Genomic DNA, 20,017 nt, shown 5'->3' on the forward strand with positions numbered 1-20,017 from the left:
TATTAATTCATTGAATCTGCATGACACCCCTACAAGGCATTGTTAACACAATCTTCATTTTATACATGAGGGACCTGGAGCACAGAGAGGTTAAGCAATATGACCAAATCACATAGCTGGCAAGTGACAGAGCCAGGATTCAAACCTCTTTATTGAGCTTCCAGAGTCCATTCTCTTAACTATTCTGCTCTAGTGCTGCTAACATGAGCCAGGATTCTAGTCCATTCTGGGTTAGGATAACATAAGGGACTGTATTAAATCTAATTAATAAGATTGCTATTATAACATTTTTTATTTTTTATTTTTATTTTTTATTTATTTATTTATTTATTTATTTATTTATTTATTTATTATTTTTTCAGACGGAGTCTCTCTCTGTCGCCCGCCCAGGCCTGCGCAGTGCAGTGCCGCCGCCTGATCTCGGCTCACTGCCCAAGCTCCACCTCCCGGCGTTTACGGCCCTTTCTCTCTGGCCTCAGCTCCCTAGCTAGCTGGACTACAGGGCCGCCGGCCATCGGTCGCCCGGCTTGTTTGCCCCTGGCCTAGTTTTTTGTATTTTTTTTTTAGTAGAGGACGAGGTTTCACCGCCTGTAGACCAGCGATGTTCCTCAATCTCCTGACTCACAGTGATCCAACCCCATCTGCGGTGCCTCCTGGGATTACAGGCTTGAGCCACCGCGCCCAGCCAACATTTTTTAAAGTATACTGTTAGTGGCAAAATAATCTGAAATGCCAGACCAAAGCATTTGTGCTGTATCTTCTACCAAGAAGTTATTTCCCCATTTGTTCACCAAACTGTAATCTCCTGTTCTTTCATGTTGCTGAAAAGATATTTTCTTTTTGTTTTCCCAGGCAAACTTCAGTTCTCCTTCTTTAATATTACCTCTGCACTTTGTACAAATGTCCATTGCATTTTGAAATGGATTTCAGCAGTAAGCCAACAACAAACATTTATGAGCACCTAGAGCATATGACAAGCATTATTCTGGGTAATGGGAATATAAACATGGGAAAATGGTGTTCCTGCCTTCAGATTTACAGCTGACTAGTGAGAGCCAACACAAATATGGCCCTGGTCCCTGCTACATCATAGCTATTCCGCAAATATCACGTGGCTGAATGGAAGAGAGCTGAGTACCAAGAAAGTCTTTTAAAATGCCCAAATAAACATCTCTAAACTTTTTTGTGCTTTAGATTAAGATTGTTTTTGACCATCGTGGCAGTTTCCTTCGTGAAACCATTGGATCCCCAGCCTTTCCTGGTGTGTTTCAGTGAGCTTAGGCTAAATTGCACTGTGGAAACAACCTGCAAATCTCAGAATTTTATAACAGCCAGTGTTTATTTCCTGTCCAGGTCTGTCTTGGGTCGTGTGCAGCTCTGTTCCATGTCATTTTCACTGTGGGACCCCAGATGAAGGAGGGATACCTATCTGGGACATTAATGCTAGTATCAAGGTGAAAGAACAGAAAACAGGTTCCTCCTGTAGGAATACCTGTGGCTATAATTTTTAGTGATTTTCAAAATCTTTACCATGTTTATTCCACCAATCTGATAGTTATTTACATGTATTTTCTTGAATTTTGAGTATCACATGCTAACAGGCTAAAGTTAAGCTGCTGGCACATCTAAGAGAAACTTTAAGATTGACTGATAGGGTCTTTTTCGTTACTCAAGTTTTAAGATTCTATTATTGAACTGTAAGTCACCACTTGCATTGTTATGCGTATTTCTATATAGTATTTTTGTTCTCCAAACATATTTGTAATCAATTCATTTAGGAAAAGAGCCTCAAAATTAATTTAGCTAATTTTACTTTGCAAAAGCATTTCAAGATCTGTTTAATGCCTTTTAACTGAGAGAGAGATAATTGCTTGACAGACTACAACAGAATTGAATGTAAAGCTCTTATTCATGTATTCTTTACTATATAATTTAGGGGTTAGGATGAATGATTGATTCATTGCTAGCCTTGACAGAAATGCTAGCCTATTTCTGTTTTCCTATATGCAGTAGCAAAATACATATATGCTGCTAATTATTTAATTTAAAAAATAACTGGTGTGTAATACACTTTAATGAAACAGGCTTTTAACAATTGGGAATCTTCTAGAATGATGATGATATAACAGAAGGTAGCGCTTTCTTCAGAAAGACATACAGCTGACTTTCCCTCCACCCATGATATTTTTCAGAGCCTTTCTCCAGAGCTGCCAAAATAATGGTACAGTACTGATGCTGGAGGTATAGAAAAGAAAGTAAATTGTGGCGATGGGTTGATTTTTCTTCACTGAGGATCTAATTATAGGGAATTGTACTTAACCTAATCAAACAATAACGGCAATTTCCTAAGAGTAAATTAGGGAACAAATTACTGTGAGATGAGTTGCAGAATCTTTTTTCAGAGGTTTGGAGAAAAACAGAATGTCTGTTCACCTGTTTGGGCCCATTTAGTATTGGCTTAACCAGGCGCTGGCTGCAGTTCCTAGCATGCTGGGTCTGAAATTGTGACATGTATAGGAGCAGCAGCGTTGGAGGGCAAAGCACCTCAGTAGGGATGGGACAAGTGAGTTGAAGGAACAGGAACTGCTTGTGACCGTTGTTATACACATATCTATCTGGCTAGGCTAGATAAGAGATAGATTAAAAGACGAAACAGGAAGAAAAGCAGTAATGACAAAGTGAGTAGTAAATATGATCATTTGTTCTTGGAAATTATCTGAAAATAGTTGGCACAGTCTGTAAAAACACAAGCAAATACGCATGCCTGTTTATGCAAATACATCCATGATATTTACAATTTCAAACAAATATATGTGGCCTTTGGAAAAAACCTCCATGACATGTAAGATCTTGTTCCCTGCCCCCTACCTTAATTTGCTTAACTGACACTCTGTGGCACTGGATTTTCACTTTGTTCTTTGAAGCTGTTTCTTATTCCACTAACATTTACTGAGCTCTCACTTCGAGCTTAGCAGGGTGTGATGCTCTTCTAGGTGTGGGAATGCTGGGGAAACAATCCAGGTTCCTGGGAGTTGAACAGACTCACTGAGACTACGTACCGTTCTTTATGGGGGCATTTGTGGTTGAGCCATGGGAGACTCCGCCAGCCTGTGTTGCTATGCCCCACTTTAATTGTCCTATCTAAGAAGCCATCTTGACTTTATATCAAAATTCATGAGAAAATATTCCTTGACTTCCTTTTAACTGCCATATTTTATCTGTGCACATCATACCCAGGATTGCTGAGATGGAAAGAAGATACGTTGACATTTGGGGGGATTCCTTACCCACCTCATTTCCTTGAGAACCAAATTCTAAAGCTCTTGCCAGCCTTACAGACACCCAATGGAATCCCTGCCCATAGGCATATTTTGGGCACATCAGTATGTTTGTCATTTTCTCCCTGGAAACAGTTTCTCACACCCACGTTGCAAGTGTGTGATCTGTGATTATATCTCCTGCTCGTTTTCTGTGTCCTCTTTGCCTGGAGCGAGGGCTGAGAACATGATTCAGCTTAGGGAAATAATACAGAATGTGGTTGTTAAAGTGATCTTTCAAAAGCAGCTTTTATATGTGTGCAGTCACTATGCTTGGCGTAGCCTATGACTTCATTCACCTGAAACAATGAAGCAGATTCTAGGATTTTAGAAGTACGGTCTTGGACAAACCTAGAAGACACCTGCTTTTAGGCCCTTGGATATAATCTTATTTCATTTAAAAGATTTTGACGATTTTGAGACAAAGGCGCATGCTAACTTTGCTCCGTGATTAATCCTTCCAGTGTTTGTTGCTGTCTTGATTTTATATCAAAACCATGAGGAAAATGTTTCTTGACCTCCTTTTAAATGCCATATTTCATCTGTGCACATTGTACCCAGGATTGTTGAGATGGCAAGAAGATACACTGACAATTTGAGGGGATTTCTTACCCACCTCATTTCCTTGAAAACCAAATTCTAAAGCTCTTACCAGCCTTATAGATACCTAGTGGAATCACTGCTCATGTGCATACTTTGGGTGCATCGGTGATTTTTGCTCACTGTGACTAATCCTTCCAGTGTTTGTAGCCTTTCTTATAAGGAGAACTTCTATTTCAACTTTGTTAATTTGGCTTCACAAAGTAAATAAGGGGCACCGTTGTTTCATCTTAATCAGTGAAGGGATTATGGGATGTCCTGATATAATTAGTCCTTTGATTTTTAGTCCTATCCAGCCGGGCTTGCTTGAGAAGTCCCTTGTGTACCCCTGTATTATCAGACATGCTGTATCACAACAAGTACCTTTTGATGTTTAAGAATTAATTCCTCTAAGAAATTGTAAAAAAGAAAGATATTTTGGGTGTTAACATCCTGAATCAACATTTCCATTTTCTGAGGATGTTTCTTTAGGACTAGGCATCGCTGAGATGGAAAATTAGTTCTGAGAGACTTTATTTGGAAACAAAATGGCTCACCCTCAAATTTCCCCATTTCTGGATGAAATCTGATTTAATAATACAGTATTGCTCTTCAAATATGAGAGAAATCATTGTAAGGGAGAATGTGGGTTTTAAAGAATAGAAAGGGTTGGATAAATGTTTTTATAAAATAGAAGTGAAAAGATCAGAAATCAGCAGTATCAAAACAACATGAAAAACTGATTAAACCAGGAACTTGTTACCTCTCAATTTCTCTGTGCGGAAATTCTACCTCAATTTTAAAATTCAGAATTTAAAACAAGATTCAAAGGGTAGTTAATGAACAAAACTTTAGGAAAGTCAAACATGGTGTGGCGCAAGATTGGGGCTAAAGTGAATGTGCAATTTAGAATTGCTAGTGACTTTTCATCATAAAAGAGCTGAATAAAGAAGAGTCAGGAATCTTCGGGCACATCTGATGAAGAATAAAGTTGAAAAGGAAATATCAAAGGTGAATTACGAAGACAAAAAGGAAATTCTATAAAAGGTAAGGAGGACTTCTTAGGGAGGATGGATATTGAAATTGCAAAGTGTTATTAATGCTGTGTTAGGAACAGCAGGTAGTGGTGGAAGTAGTGGAGATCTAGCTAGGCAAAGGCACGATGTAGGAAAAGGATGAAGGAAGGAGAAGTATTTCATAACGTGTGCTAATCTTTGGGCAGGTGTCTTGTATGTAAATGCCTGTCATAAAAGAAACATTGAAAAAATGAAAAAAGTAAATCTTACAACTCAGATTGTAGATCTGAGTTATAAAATAGAATTAATAGAAAACAATTTATTCCCTAGGTTATTTTTAAATACTTCTGTTGATGATTTAATCCTGAACGACTAACTGGGAAAAGGGATAGGAAACTTGTGCTAGTAAGGAACTGATTACAGCATAGGAGAGCAGTTTATGGTAGTGTGGCTGTCTGAATGGTGGCCCCCAAAGATGTCCACACCTTAATCCCCATGGATTTATGTTATTTTACTTTACTACCTTGTTACCTTGGATGATAAAAGGGACTTTGCAGATGTGATAAAGGATTTTGAGATGGGGAAATTATAGTGGATTGCCTGAGTGTGCCCCAAATGCAATCATAGGATACTTATAAGGGGAAGATGAGATCAGAGAGAGTAGTAGGGGATGTGATCAGGGAAACAAGAGATTAGAGTGATGCCAGCGAAGGGGCCGTGAGCCAAAGAATGCAGGAAAGGATGCTGGGAAAGGCAAGGAAACAGATTCTCTCCTAGCACCTCCAGAAGGAACATAGCCCTGCTAACACCTTCATTTTAGTCCAGTGAAACAGATTTCAAACCTCTGACCTCCAGAACTTTAAGAAACTAAATCTGCTGCTTTAAGCTACTAGAGCAGCAATAGGAAATAGATACAGGCAGTAATTTGCAGATAGTTCTAAGTGTAATTGACTTTTACAATGAATATCTACGAGCTTGTCTTCAACTTTGAGCTTTGAAAATACCACAAATTGCCGGGCGCAGTGGCTCACACCTGTAATCCCAGCACTCTGGGAGGCTGCAGCGGGCGGATCACGAGGTCAGGAGATCGAGACCATCCTGGCTAACACGGTGAAACCCCGTCTCTACTAAAAATACAAAAAATTAGCCAGGCATGGTGGCGGGCACCTGTAGTCCCAACTATTTGGGAGGCTGAGGCAGGAGAACGGCATGAACCCGAGAGGCAGAGGTTGTAGTGAGCCAAGATCGTGCCACTACACTCCATCCTGGGTGACATAGCGAGACTCTGTCTCAAAAAAAAAAAAAAAAAAAAAATTTAAAAGGTTCTGGTTCTGTATCATATTCTTTGGGTTATCAAATTCATTTCTTCGAGGTTGGAAAAATTGGACTTGGACTAGATTTGAGGTCACCTATGCTGTGTAAAGTTTTACAGAAAACTGCTTCCCAGCTGGATGTGGTGGCCCATACCTGTAGTCCCAGCACTTTGGGAGCCGAAAGTTGGAGGATCGCTTGAGTTCAGGAGTTCGAGACTGGCCTGGGCAACATAATGAGATCTCGTCTCTACAAAAAATTGTAAAAATGAGCTGAGCATGATGGTGTGCACCTGTAGTCCCAGCTACTAGGGAGGCTGAGGTGAGAGGATCGCTTGAGCCCAGGAGGTTAAGCACTCCAGCTTGGGCGACAGACTGAGACCTTGTCTCAAAAAAGAAAAAAGAAAAAAAAAAAAACACTTTTCCCATACATACCCTCATTTGATCTTCTTAATGAGGGTTTTGTTTCCCATTTTAGAAATGAGGAAACTCCAAGGTTTTTTTTGTTTTGTTTTTGTTTTTTGAATGAAGGTATTCTTCTAGAGCATTCATGGTTTGTTTTATACAGTTAAGGTTCTGATCCATCTGGATTTTTTTGTATGTGTGGGGAGAATAAAACGGGGAGCCGCTGTTTTTTTCTCCAAATGGCCTGTATTGTCCCAACACAGTTTATTGAATCAGTAATTCATCTTTCCTATGCGAATTTAAAATATTGAACTTTCACATCAAATTTGGAACTACAAAGTAGGTTAACAAGGTGAGAACTATTATAAGAATAATCTCTCAAATAGAAGAATGTAGATGTCTTCTTGTCTCCAGTTTATTTATGCTTAAACCTTAAGTTTAAATGTTTACGCAGAAAGCACTTATAGTCCTCTATGAAATAAATAACTTGGTAACTCAGAGAAACCACAAACCAAATTACTCTGAAGAACAGTAATTCTTAAAGAAAACCTCACAGGAATTCTGGAACAAGGAACATCAGAAATCCTGCACTTCTGATGAAATCAATGAATTAAAAGTCCTACTCTCTGGTGTGGAGATAACCTGTAACTGATCCAGGTTCCTGAGCAGCTCAAGGAGGTCGATGGAAGAGGAAAGGGATTTAATGTAAATTTAATGCAGTTTCTTAGATCTGATCTTAGAGAATATCTAACTAGGTTGAAAATTCTCTTTCCATTGTATTTTCAGTGGAAGAACAACAAAGGATTTTAATAAAGCCTTTTTATGCCAAGCTGACTTTAGAATAAAATTCATTCACTGACTTGCTTTATTAAAAAAACAGAAAGTCCTAAGCATCCTTCTGGTTTGCAAGTCTTGACGATTACCCCTCTTTATTTCTGAGAACTCAGGAAGCATCTCCGGCAGGGGTTATCCTTAATAGGCCACTGATCTCAGGGTTTTAAGAATCACTTTGGAAAAACCGACAGATGGATAAAAAATAATTACCACACAGTGTGAGTAAAACCTTTTAAAAAGTCGATTACTCTGGGAGCACAGAGCGGCGACGGTTTCCCCAGGCCTCTACTTTGGGAGACTTGGTTGGTACAGTTACTTGACTGGGCTGCATCGAAGGGACAGTCATCTTAATCAGTAGGAAAGTATTTACCAAACCCAGCTACCATAAGAATTTAATGCTGTTAAATGATAGTTTGTGGGATAAGTCTGGGGTATACCTTCTATCTGTAGTCCTAATCATGGGTCTAGTGTTACTGAATTATTTTTTTCTTTGCTGTACCTGAGATGCATATATAACACTTTATTGCTCCAAAATAGTGTACCTGCCAGTTTTCTGGATATCCTGCCAAAACTGAATGCAAATTTTCTCTCCAAAACTGCAAGTTTGGGGCTTGATTTAATTTTCTCCATGAAGAATAGGCAAGCTTGATGAACAGCAACTCTTGTACAATTAAACATTATTACATAAAATTAACGTACTTTGAGAAAACAGCTAAGGAAAATGTAAGGCTGTTTATAACATTCATACATCTATAGTCAGCCTTTCATTCATAGATAGGAAGCATCCGTGGAGCTAACCATAATCTTGATATAATACCTCCCTAGCCTTTTTTTGTTTGGTTTTTTTTAGAGAAGGTCTCAATCTGTCACCCAGGCTGGAGTGCCGTGGCGCAGTCGTGGCTCACTGCAGGCCCACTGCAGCCTCAACCTCCTAGGCTCAAGCGATACTTCCACCTCAGCCCCCAAATAGCCGAGATTACAGGCATATGCCACCATGCCCATCTAATTTTTTTTTATATTTTGTAGAGACAGGGTCTCCCTATGTTGCCCAGGCTGTTCTTGATCTGGGCTCAAATAGTCCTCCCTCCTTGGCCTCCCAAAGTGCTGGGATTACAGGCATGAACCACTGTGCATGGCCACTTCCCAAGCTTTTAAAAGCCCTTATCACAGTATCAGTGCTAGACCCCAGTGGGCAAAAATTGGCTCATGGTACTGTAGGGGACAAAAACAAACAAACAAAAAACTTTTCCTTTAGCTTTTCAGGTTTAGTGGCTGGGGCCTGTGAATTAAACTGACAAAAGATAAATTAGCCAGAGAAAAAGCATACACATTTTATCACTGTTAATATTTTTATGAGCACAGGGCTTCACAGTAGTACATGAGAAGTGTTTAGACTTCTCATGTACTACTTGTCTACCTAACTTAGAAGGGAAAAGGGAGAGGAAGAAAAGTTTCCTATGGGAAGGACAAATGGGTTTTTAGGAGGACAAGTTAGTGATAATGTTTTTCTTCATGAGTATTAGTGGTCTTTCTGTCTTCCTCACGGCCACAAAATTCCCCTGGAGAAGGGATTTAAAGTAGCCTCAAATCTCAGAAGCTGCTGCTTTTAGTCAGATAAGGGAAGATCCAAGAAAGCTTTGTTTAGCACTTGTTGAATCTAAAATGTCTTCAGCTTAAAATAATCTTGCAACCAACGCTGGAGTTCTGAGTGGATCCCCACAACAGAGCAGTTCAACATAAAGAATACTGCAAAGGTGAGCCGAGATCACACCCCTGCAGTCCAGCCTGGGTGACAGAGCAAGGCTCTGTCTCAGAAAAAAATACTGCAAAGGCTGGGTGCAGTGGGTCACACCTGTAATCACAGCACTTTGGGAGGCCAAGGCCAGGAGATCAGTTGAAATCAGGAGTTTGAGACCAGCCTGGCCAACATGACAAAACCTTGTCTCTACTAAACATACAAAGATTAGCCGGGTGTGGTGAACACACACCTGTAATCCCAGCTACTCAGGAGGCTGAGGCAGGAGAATCACTTGAACCCAGGAGGCAGAGGTTGCAGTGAGCCGAGATCACACCACTGCACTCCAGCCTGGGTGACAAGAGCAAAACTCCATCTCAAAAAAATTAAAAAAAAGAATACTACAAAGGGTCTCTGTGTTCTGGTCTCTGTATTCCCACTGTAATTTATAAATAACTTGATACAGCTTTTAGGTTGCCTTCCTGTGATTGCATAGGAAGACACGCACGCCTTGCTGCTCTCTTGGCAAGGTCTTACGATTGCATCAAACAACTAGACACACTGGCTAATTACTATCAGTAAGATCAGCTCAGTTATGCCAAAACCAAATCCAACACTTTTCTAAGTTAATTTTTTTTTTTGAGACGGAGTCTTGCTCTGTCACCCAGGCTGGAGTGCAGTGGCACGATCTTGGCTCACTGCAAGCTCCGCCTCCCAGGTTCACGCCATTCTCCTGCCTCAGCCTCCCAAGTAGCTGGGACTACAGGCGCCCGCCACCGCGCCCGGCTAATTTTTTTGTGCGTGTTTTTTAGTAGAGACGGGGTTTCACCGTGTTAGCCAGGACGGTCTCGATCTCCTGACCTTGTGATCCACCCGCCTCAGCCTCCCAAAGTGCTGGGATTACAGGCGTGAGCCACCGCGCCCGGCCCTAAGTTAATTTTTAACATCTTTCAGTAGAAGACATCTTTTGAAATCTTTTAAAAGTCATGAATCAGAAATCAAGTCAAATATTTTCATCGGTTGTGTTTTAATACAGTATTTTTCCAGAAATCCCATAGCATGAGAGTTTTGCAAAAAACAAAAAACAAAAACCTTGAGGCCAGGCGTGGTGGCTCATGCTTGTAATCCCAGCACTTTAAGAGGCCGAGGTGGGCAGATCACGAGGTCAGGAGATCAAGACCATCTTGGCTAACACAGTGAAACCCCATCTCTACTAAAAATACAAAAAAAAATTAGCCAGGTGTGGTGGTGGGCGCCTGTAGTCCCAGCTACTTGGGAGGCTGAGGCAGGAGAATGGCCTAAACTCAGGAGGCAGCACTTGCAGTGAGCTGAGATCAGACTACAGCCTGGGCGACAGAGCAAGACTCCATCTCAAAAAAAAAAAAAAACACTGAATCAAATACCTGCATCAAGGCTTTCTAGATTACATATCGATGATCAGTAACTTTTGCCTGAAAATCTATGACATAGTCATCTCTTTCGCTTGTGGCATCTCATTTAAAGATTTGTTTATACACTTGACATTTCTGTAGAAGACTTTCCGAGGCTTTCTGAAACCCAGCCTCAAGCAAAGTTATCTGGGAAAGATCACATGTCAGGTGTTCTTTGGTTTTCATTGTAAAAAATCATTGTGCCACCTCCATGTTGGGAATCTAACCTGATGGGACACCCTCACCCAGAAACACAGGACACTTCAGGCACCTCAGTGACTTGAGTCTTGAACGATTTGCTCTTCAGCCATTGTCAAAAACTAGGCTGATACATTTGATATTTAAAAAGCATTTTTAGCTGGGTGCAGTGGCTCACGCCTGTAATCCCAGTAGTTTGGGAGGCCAAGGCAGGCAGATTGCTTAAGCTCAAGAGTTCAAGACCAGCCTGGGCCACTTAGTGAAAGCCCGTCTCTACACAAAAATATGTAGAGATCATGAAAATGACCTGAACAGGCCAGGCGGTGTGGCTCACACCTGTAATCCCAACACTTGGGGAGGCTGAGGCTGGCGAATCACAAGGTCAGGAGTTCAAGACCAACCTGGCCAATATGGTGAAACCCCCTCTCTACTAAAAATACAAAAATTAGCGGGGTGTGCTGGCAGGCGCCTGTAGTCCCAGCTACCCAGGAGGCTGAGGCAGGAGAATTGCTTGAACCCGGGAGGTGGAGGTTGCAGTGAGCCGAGATCGCATCACAGCACTCCAGCCTGGGCAACAGAGCGAGACTCCGTCAAAAAAAAAAAAAAAAAAAAATGGCCGGGTGCAGTGGCTCACACCTGTAATCCTAGCTCTTTGGGAGGCGGAGGCGGGCCGATCACGAGGTCAGGAGATTGAGACCATCCTGGCTAACACGGTGAAACCCCGTCTCTACTAAATATACAAAAAATTAGCCAGGCATAGTGGTGGGCGCCTGTATTCACAGCTACTCCGGAGGCTGAGGCAGGAGAATGGCGTGAACCTGGGAGGTGGAGCTTGCAGTGAGCCAAGATCGCGCCACTGCACTCCAGCCTGGGTGACAGAGCAAGACTCTGTCTCAAAAAGAAAAACAGAAAACGACTTGAACATAAGTATCAATTAGGCAGTTTGAGAAATAACTAAGTAGCATTAAGTTTCATATTTCATTTTTTTTTTTAACTATTAGAACTTGACACAATGCTTCTTAAACTGAAGTGCACATAAGAATCATCCCAGAGCTGCTCCAAAATGCAGATTTCTGGATCCCACAAACTCAGATGCTAATTATAGTAAATCAAGGGTTGAAAACCAGGAAACTGCACTTCAACAAGCACTGTGAAGTGATTCAAATTTGAGGAAAGCTGGCTTAAGGGTAAATAAATAGTATAATTTAAAAAATCTTACAGACAGGGTTTCAAATCGTGTCGTTATTTTAAATTGTGTAATCCTGGGGAAACCGATCTTTCTTTACCTTAGTTTCTTCCATTTTAAAATGAAAATTAAAAATTACTTGAGCAAAGGGTCATTTGAAGGATCAATTGAGTCTGAATGTCCTACCACAGCACCTGGAGGGTAGAAAGCACGTAATAAATGCTGACTGTCATTATTATCACCACATAGTTTCAAACCTTGACTCAGGGTAGTGCCAATGCTTAGGGAAGTTTTTCTATGGCCCGCCAACAGTATTTCCTCTTCTTTTGTAGCCCTGACCCAGGGCTTAAAAGTGCTTTTCATTAGTGTTCCTGCATACTCCAAGAGAAATCTCTTGCTTACTTTTTTGAAGTCCCTAGATAATAGAGTAATTACCCCTTTTTTGCTTATTGTCTACGTATTCTTGTCACCATCCTGGTTTTATGATGTCAGATCTCATCATGCTATTTATCCAGTTTGCCACATGTGGCAAACAGTGATTATTTATAAAGAAATTACAGTTCATTCCTTACTATATAATTATGGCAAATTGAATTCTAAGCCCAAACCCCTTTGCAAATAGTTTTTGGTTAAACAATCTGAAAACTGCCTGCCCGATAAAATTGGAGGAAACTGAGACAGGGGAGTGCCTTCAGTTAAGGCACTACAAGCCCAGTTTGAATGAGCTAGACTTTAATTAGGACACAAGAAACAATTTAGAGATAATCTCACTAAACCAAAAAACTGAATGATGAGCGTGAGCATTACTGTGCAGATAAATGTTTTCCTGTTGAAGGGGATTATGGGGCACCTTAGAGCTGTAGGAAGTAGAAACGGACATGAATTATTTTTAAAGAAATGTCTACATTTATATTTCACATTTCCACCTCAAAGAACACTTTTGAAGTGATTACAGATTCAGTATGGCTAACTCAGAGGGACTGATGTCGTTTTGTCATTTAAGATATTGAGGTTTTACTCCAAGCACTCTGCTAGGAGGTAGAATGCCAAGAAGTTTCTGAATAAAACAAATATCTGGGTCCAGCATTTTCCAGTTATTATTTTTCTCTCCTCCTCTTCCTTTTACTCACATTCTTTTTTGGTACATGTTCTTCAAACTGTGTTTCAGAAAATATGTATGATTCCCACCACTGTCATCTGGGCTATTTTTCTGGCTCAATTGCACAATGTTGTGAAAGCATTCAACATCAGTTAAGAATGACTGGAGTATGAATACAAACGAGGATCCACTCTGAAGCATTTTACTAGAAAATTAGTTGCAAAAACATATTACTTATGGAAATTACATGCACATTTATTAAAATAATGTTTAAAAAATCCAAGTTCTTTTTTTTAACACCATAACCATTTTTTTTTTTTCTTTTGGAGGCAGGGTCTCACTCTGTCACCCAAGCTGGAGTGCATTGGCTTGATCATGGCTCGCTGCAGCCTCGACCTCCTGGGCTCAAGAGATCCTCCCGCTTCAGCCTCCCAAGTTAACTAGGTCTACAGGCATGTAGTTTTTTGTAGAGACAGGATTTCGCTATCTTGCCCAGGTTGGTCTTGAACTCCCGGTCTCAAGCAATCTGCCCGCCTCTGTCTCCCAAAGTGCTGGGATTACAGGCATGAGCCACTGCGCCCAGCCATCTTAACCATTTTAAAATGTACACTTCAGTGATACTAAGTAAAATTCACATTCTTGTGCACCCTTAGCCATTTTGATGAAGAATTTAAGACCTATTTTTGTATCAGTGGATTATGGAGGAGCATAACAGTCCTTCACAGAAAGAAGGAAAGAGCATCCTGAGAGACAGCTTTTACCTTCCCTCACACACTTAGGGAGAGGTTTCTGACAGCTATGAGCTCTGTACCTGGGAAAAGAATCATGGCAGTGCTGGGATGGGGATTTCAGACTCTTAAATATGATGCTGGCTATCCTGTGTCCTGACTCTTTTTAGACCTCAGCCTTGACTATTTTAGACTTCAATCATGAAGTTCTTGAAAATTTGCATGGATAATAAGGCTGCAACAAAGGCAGACTCCTATTTCTCAGTAGCAACATCTGTTTGTAGAGTAGCAGCAATGACAATGTCATAGCCCCAATGGGCCTTACAAAAGAAAAGAATATATACATCAATATATACACATATACTAATGGTAGCACAAGTCTTGGAGATAATTTAATGCTATAGGAATTCCAAAAAAAGGCACAGTTTCTGAAAGCTGGGGTGATTGTTGCCTCATTGTTAAAATGACTCTGCATTTAGTTAATATAAATTTTAATTGAAATACTATGAAATAAAACATCAATAGAAATCTTGTATTATGTGCAAAATTTGAAATTACACTGTGCATCAAAGGAAAAAATGCAAGGATTTTGTAATTTCAAAGCCAGTCTGTGAAACTATTTATGTTAATGGCACATGATAGCTCCACTATAAGTAAAAAGAAATACTCAACGCCCTTTGTCAATCTTCAGGGAAAATGGGTTCTGAATTATGAGAGCTGTGACTAATGAGTGATTTTCAGGAATGTATTTCTGTGTTAGATGCACTGTTCTTGTGCTCTGAAGGCTTTGATGTTCTTAAGGGCAGTTGGACTCATTATTCTGCATTATTTTCATTTTTTTCTGGAGGAAACATAGCTACTCTAATGTAACACGGCAAACCTTGTGGATGAAATGGAAATATCTTACAAAATGTAAATCTCTTGTATTAAAAAGTTAAATTCCTGCCGGGTGCGGTGGCTCACACCTGTAATCCCAGTGCTTTGGGAGGCCAAGGCTGGCGGATCATGAGGTCAGGAGATCTAGACCATTCTGGCTAACACAGTGAAACCCTGTCTCTACTAAAAATGCAAAAAAATTAGCCAGGCATGGTGGTGGGCACCGGCAGTCCCAGCTACTCAGGAGGCTGAGGCAGAGATTGCAGTTAGCTGAGATGGCGCCACTGCACTCCAGCCTGGGTGAGAGAACGAGACTCCATCTGAAAAAAAAAATAAAATTTCTTCCAGGATCTCTTACTAATGGCCAAAGATTAGAGATCATGGCTTGTGGAGCACATCTCATCTTCACTTTCTGTGAATGGGACCAATGCAGGAATTGAAAAATAGAGCCTCACATTGACAAGACAGAAATCTATTGCTAGGACTTCGCGAGATTTATCAAGAAAGTGGTCAGTGTTTTAAAATGATGGCTAATTTCACCCAGAAGCATGGGAAAAGGCATTCATTCAGCCATTGTCTGCTTATTAATAAAAATCTCTAGTTTACATAATGAAGCCGAGTTGCCCTGACAGTGACACCAGCTGTCTTTCTGACTGAATTCAAGCAGTGGCTTTAACTGACCTTTTCTTTTTTTCTGAATGAAGATCTCTGGGGCCACACCTGTGAGCTAAGGTCTAGTTCTGATTTGCTGGAGAATGCTCACCCATCGGTAATTTTTTGACTGATTCAAACCCCTTGACCAGTGGACATTAGAGGATGAATGAGAAAGTGGAATACATTAAGTAACTTAGAATGAAGGAAAATCATAGCATAAGAAATACACTTTTGACATTTTGTAACATGTAAATTATATTATAATTAATGTGTAAATTTGCACCAATTACATGACTCAAGAGCTCAAAACTTTCTGTAATGGGTTTGAAGCACAAAAATACAGTGTTTATAGTCAGAGGGCAGCCTTTACTTTCAGTAATGGTTATTTCCTATGGACTGGAAAGCAAATTTGGCTTTAGGTTGTAAAGAGTTTTCCAGTGCCAAGGCATTTGACTGCTGTTTTTTTCTTTTTCTCCATTGTCTTGCAGACCAGACGACGTGCTTCTGCATCGCACTCATGATGAGATTGTCCTCCTGCATTGCTTCCTCTGGCCCCTGGTGACATTTGTGGTGGGCGTTCTCATTGTGGTACTGACCATCTGTGCCAAGAGCTTGGCGGTCAAGGCAGAAGCCATGAAGAAGCGCAAGTTCTCTTAAAGGGGGAGGAGGCTTGTGGAAAGCAAAGCACAGAAGCTGTACTCATCGGCACGCGTCCACCTGCGGAACCCGTGTTTCCTGGCGCAGGAGATGGACAGGGCCACGACAGGGCTCTGAGAGGCTCATCCCTCAGTGGCAACAGAAACAGGCACAACTGGAAGACCTGGAACCTCAAAGCTTGTATTCCATCTGCTGTAGCAGTGGCTAAAGGGTCAAGCTCTTAGCTGTATGGAGTAACTATTTCAGAAAACCCTATAAGAAGTCCATTTTCTTTCAAAAGTAACAGTATATTATTTGTACAGTGTAGTATACAAACCATTATGATTTATGCTACTTAAAAATATTAAAATAGAGTGGTCTGTGTTATTTTCTATTTCCTTTTTTATGCTTAGAACACCAGGGTTTAAAAAAAAAGAAAAGGTGAGGACATCTGGGTGTCATTTGCTTCTGCTAGGTTAAACTTTTACTTGACAACAAGGATTCCTGCTGAAGTCTGAACCTTACTGTGTAACCCTCAGTTTCCACTATTAAAGAGTATCTTTTGACGTCTGCTTGGAAAATGAATAGTACACTGGTAACTCAGTCTCCAGTCACCTCTGTGTCTCTTAAGCAAGACATTCTAAAAGATTGGGAAAACGTCCTCCAACACCTGCCTTTGCCTAACCATTATTTTTCACCAGATTACTTCTTAAGAGAGGGAGGTGATTCTGAAGAAGGCTTCTATCTCAAAAAGCACTGGGCTTCTTTATTCATCTGTTCTTGTTGTTTTTGATGGATTTTTTAAAATTTATGTGCAATACAATATACACGATGTGAAGGACACTCTTCAGCTTAGTGAAATGCTGTTTTCTTTTTTTTTTGTAGGTCAGAAACAAACACCAAAATCAGTTCAAGCATTTTGTTTTGTTTTTTCTTTGTCCTTGCCTTGATGTTATGAATATTAAAATAGGAGGATTGCTGCCATTGTTCAGTTTGCTTGGACAAACCTGGAGATGCAACCCAGCTCATATCATTGCTACTGATGAGCTTTCTGTGCCTTTATCAAAAGTGTATTGAGAAGACCATATTTCTTTGTATCTGTTTATAAACTCAAATTCCAAGTATCAAATCGCAGGTCTCAGTGAACATCAAACCTACTTACTACACAGAATCAAACCTTTGTTTAGGTGAGATGTACATCATTAGTGGAGGAACAACTGAAAACAGAATTTCGTTTTGTTTTCTTGTGATACTCTTCAGACATGCTTCTATTAGAATAAAGGTAAACTGGAATGTAGACAAGTTCCCCTCAGTTATTTCCATGGGGCTGTAAAATATATATATGGAAGGATGGTTTCCTGACTTTTAGTCCACTACCAATGTTTTCTTTTTTTTTTTTTTTTTTTTTTTTGAGATGGTGTCTCGCTCTGTCACCAGGCTGGAGTGCAGTGGCGCGATCTTGGCTCACTGCCATCTCCGCCTCCTAGGTTCAAGTCATTCCCCTGCCTCAGCCTCCTGAGTAACTGGGACTACAGGCACGCACCACCACCCCTGGTTAATTTTTTGTATTTTAGTAAAGATGGGGTTTCACCATGTTGGCCAGGATGGTCTAGATCTCCTGACCTTGTGATTTGCCCACCTTTGCCTCCCAAAGTGCTAGGATTATAGGCCAGTGTTTTCTTAATCTTAGAATGTGAGTAACTGAAAATCATAGTCTGTGGAAAGGTGTTGAATTGAGTATAATCTTCTGTTTATTTTTGTGTTTTGTTTTTTAACAGATGGGGGTCTTACTGTGTTGCCCAGGATGGAGTGCAGTAGCTACTCACAGGTGCGATCATAGCACACTGCAGCCTCAAGCACCTGGGCTCAAGCAATCCTCCTGCCTCAGCCTCCCAAGTATCTGGGGTTACTGGTGTGCACCACCATGCTTGGCTCTAGTAATTTTTTTTTCTAATTCAAAAGTTACAGTTTCACTGTGAAAAAGGCCTTGAACACACTATTTATGACATCTTTTGAGGCAGCTCTAGTGCCTTGACTTCAATCCCAGTTTCCGGTTGCGGCATCCTTGTTGTCTTAGCAACACAGTGAACTATTCTGAAGCATAGAGTAACATGAAACTGGAAGTCCAAGAAATCATCTCTGCATCACATTATGGGAGATGAAGTCTGCTTTATCCATTTTGTCTTTATCCAGTTGTCTATGATTAATTGATTACAGAGTAGAGTAAAATAGTGCATGGATATACATTTGTTTTGAAAAAAGGGGAAGTTGATATATATCAATCTTAGTTTTCATTTTTCAGTTTGATATACATTTACATTAAACGCTTCCCTTTATGCCAAAAAAGTATATGCAACTGTATTCTGTAGGTTGATTTTCAGAAAAGGGGAGAAGCACACTGAATTCATAAGGTTACACGTAGTCTTAAGGTCTTACTTGCTTACAGCCAATTAAATTCGAAGCACCTTATTTATACTTGTTAAAGGTAAAACCCAAAGGAACAAGCAGAGGACATTTTAGGTTCATAAAAGGTAAATAAGCTTACCTTCTTAATGTTTTCTTCCTCTTTTTGTATAAATCAGAAAATGATCTAAACTGCTGTAACAAAGAGACCCCAAAATAATGATGGCTCATGTAAGGTAGTAATTTATTTTTTTCTCACATAGCAGTCCAGAAGTAGCTTCGTTTCACAAGGTATTCAAGGGATCTAGGAGTCATCCACCTTGTTAGTTCTCTTAATACCCAAGGGTATTGTTCTTTCCATGGTCAAAGCTGGCCCAAGACTTCCTAGCCTGTGAAAAAAAGAGGAATTTGGGAGCAAGCTATTTCCTTTTTAGGAAATTACGCCCATCACTTCTGCCCACAGTCCCTTCATGAATACTTAACTACGTAGCTATACCTAGCTTCAAGAAAGGCTGGGATGTGCCTCCAACTAGATGGACATGTGCCCTACTAAAACTCCAGGGAAAGGGTTCTATTACTAAAGCTAAAAAGAGGGTAGTTAATACCAGAGTTAAAGACAAAAATGATAGCAGCCAATGGCCCATGCCATGATAATCTGCTGAGCAGGCATGATGGAGATGCCTTGCCCCATCAGAAAGTGAGTTCCTTAGTGAAACCATGTATCTGCTATCTGGGAGAAACTCCCTTGTCCATTGTCTTCTGTGGCCCCTAGTTTGACCTCTAGGAAAGTCTTGCTCGTCAGCTTCTGTGGCCCCATCTGAAACTTTGGAGGGCATCACAGCTTTTGCAGCCCCTGCTTGCTCGTGCAGACTTTTAGACCTAGATTGCCTTAGAGACTGAAAAACATAGGCTTTTATAGGCCAGGGTTTTAGTTCATTTGAATGTAATAAAGACTTCAATGCCGTTTTTAATGTTGATTGCTGACATCTTTGAAGCCTCACCTTTCCCTTTCCTCTTATGCTGCACATCTGGGCAAGCTGATGGAAGCATGGGTGCCTCCTCCTTTGGCCCCAGCAGGAAGTTCAAATCACACAAGCCCCGGCATACATGCAGGAAGCTTCACCCCAGCCTCACACTCTAAGACGGGTAAAAGCCAAACCACTTAAGCCATTTCTCGACCCTTTTGGGAGCCTGCCCTATCTCCCTGGAAAGTCTCAGTATGTGAGTAATAAACCTTTTTATACCCATTTCCTCTGTGTGTGGCATTATCAGTCTCAGCATCTGAACTGAATTCATGGTAATTTTCTCTGACTTTTGGGAGGAGGAAGTTCATCTGCCATCTTAAGGGTCATCATAGCATTGGTGACATCATTTTATCAAAAACACTAGAAATTTCTGTTTCATTTGCTTTCAGTCAGTTCATGTGAAAGTAGCCACAGCCAAAGAGCTGCTCTAGTTATAGTTCTTTAAGCCAGCAATGTGTTATTTATTAGTCACTGTGCTTGGCCCATACCTCTGTCCCTCAAATTAATGGCAGCCACCTTGAAGTCTTCTCCAACAATGAGTTTAAATGGTGATGCAACATTCTTCATCTGGTCTTTTCTGCCGAAA

The 20,017-nt window shown here is 40.6% G+C and overlaps 1 long non-coding RNA gene across 1 annotated transcript in view; it reads left to right on the top strand.

Annotated features, from left to right (window-relative positions):
- The window catches only part of LOC108526667 (uncharacterized), a 34,633-nt gene extending 14,980 nt beyond the window's left edge, over window positions 1–19,653 (top strand). The window contains exon 2 of the long non-coding RNA XR_001884580.1: window positions 15,856–19,653. This is a non-coding gene — a long non-coding RNA (uncharacterized LOC108526667). The remainder of the gene's footprint in view (window positions 1–15,855) is intronic.
- The last annotated feature ends 364 nt before the right edge of the window (window positions 19,654–20,017 follow it).

The sequence above is a fragment of the Rhinopithecus bieti genome, unplaced genomic scaffold, assembly GCF_001698545.2.
Source record: "Rhinopithecus bieti isolate Rb0 unplaced genomic scaffold, ASM169854v2 scaffold_3874, whole genome shotgun sequence".
NCBI lineage: Eukaryota > Metazoa > Chordata > Mammalia > Primates > Cercopithecidae > Rhinopithecus > Rhinopithecus bieti.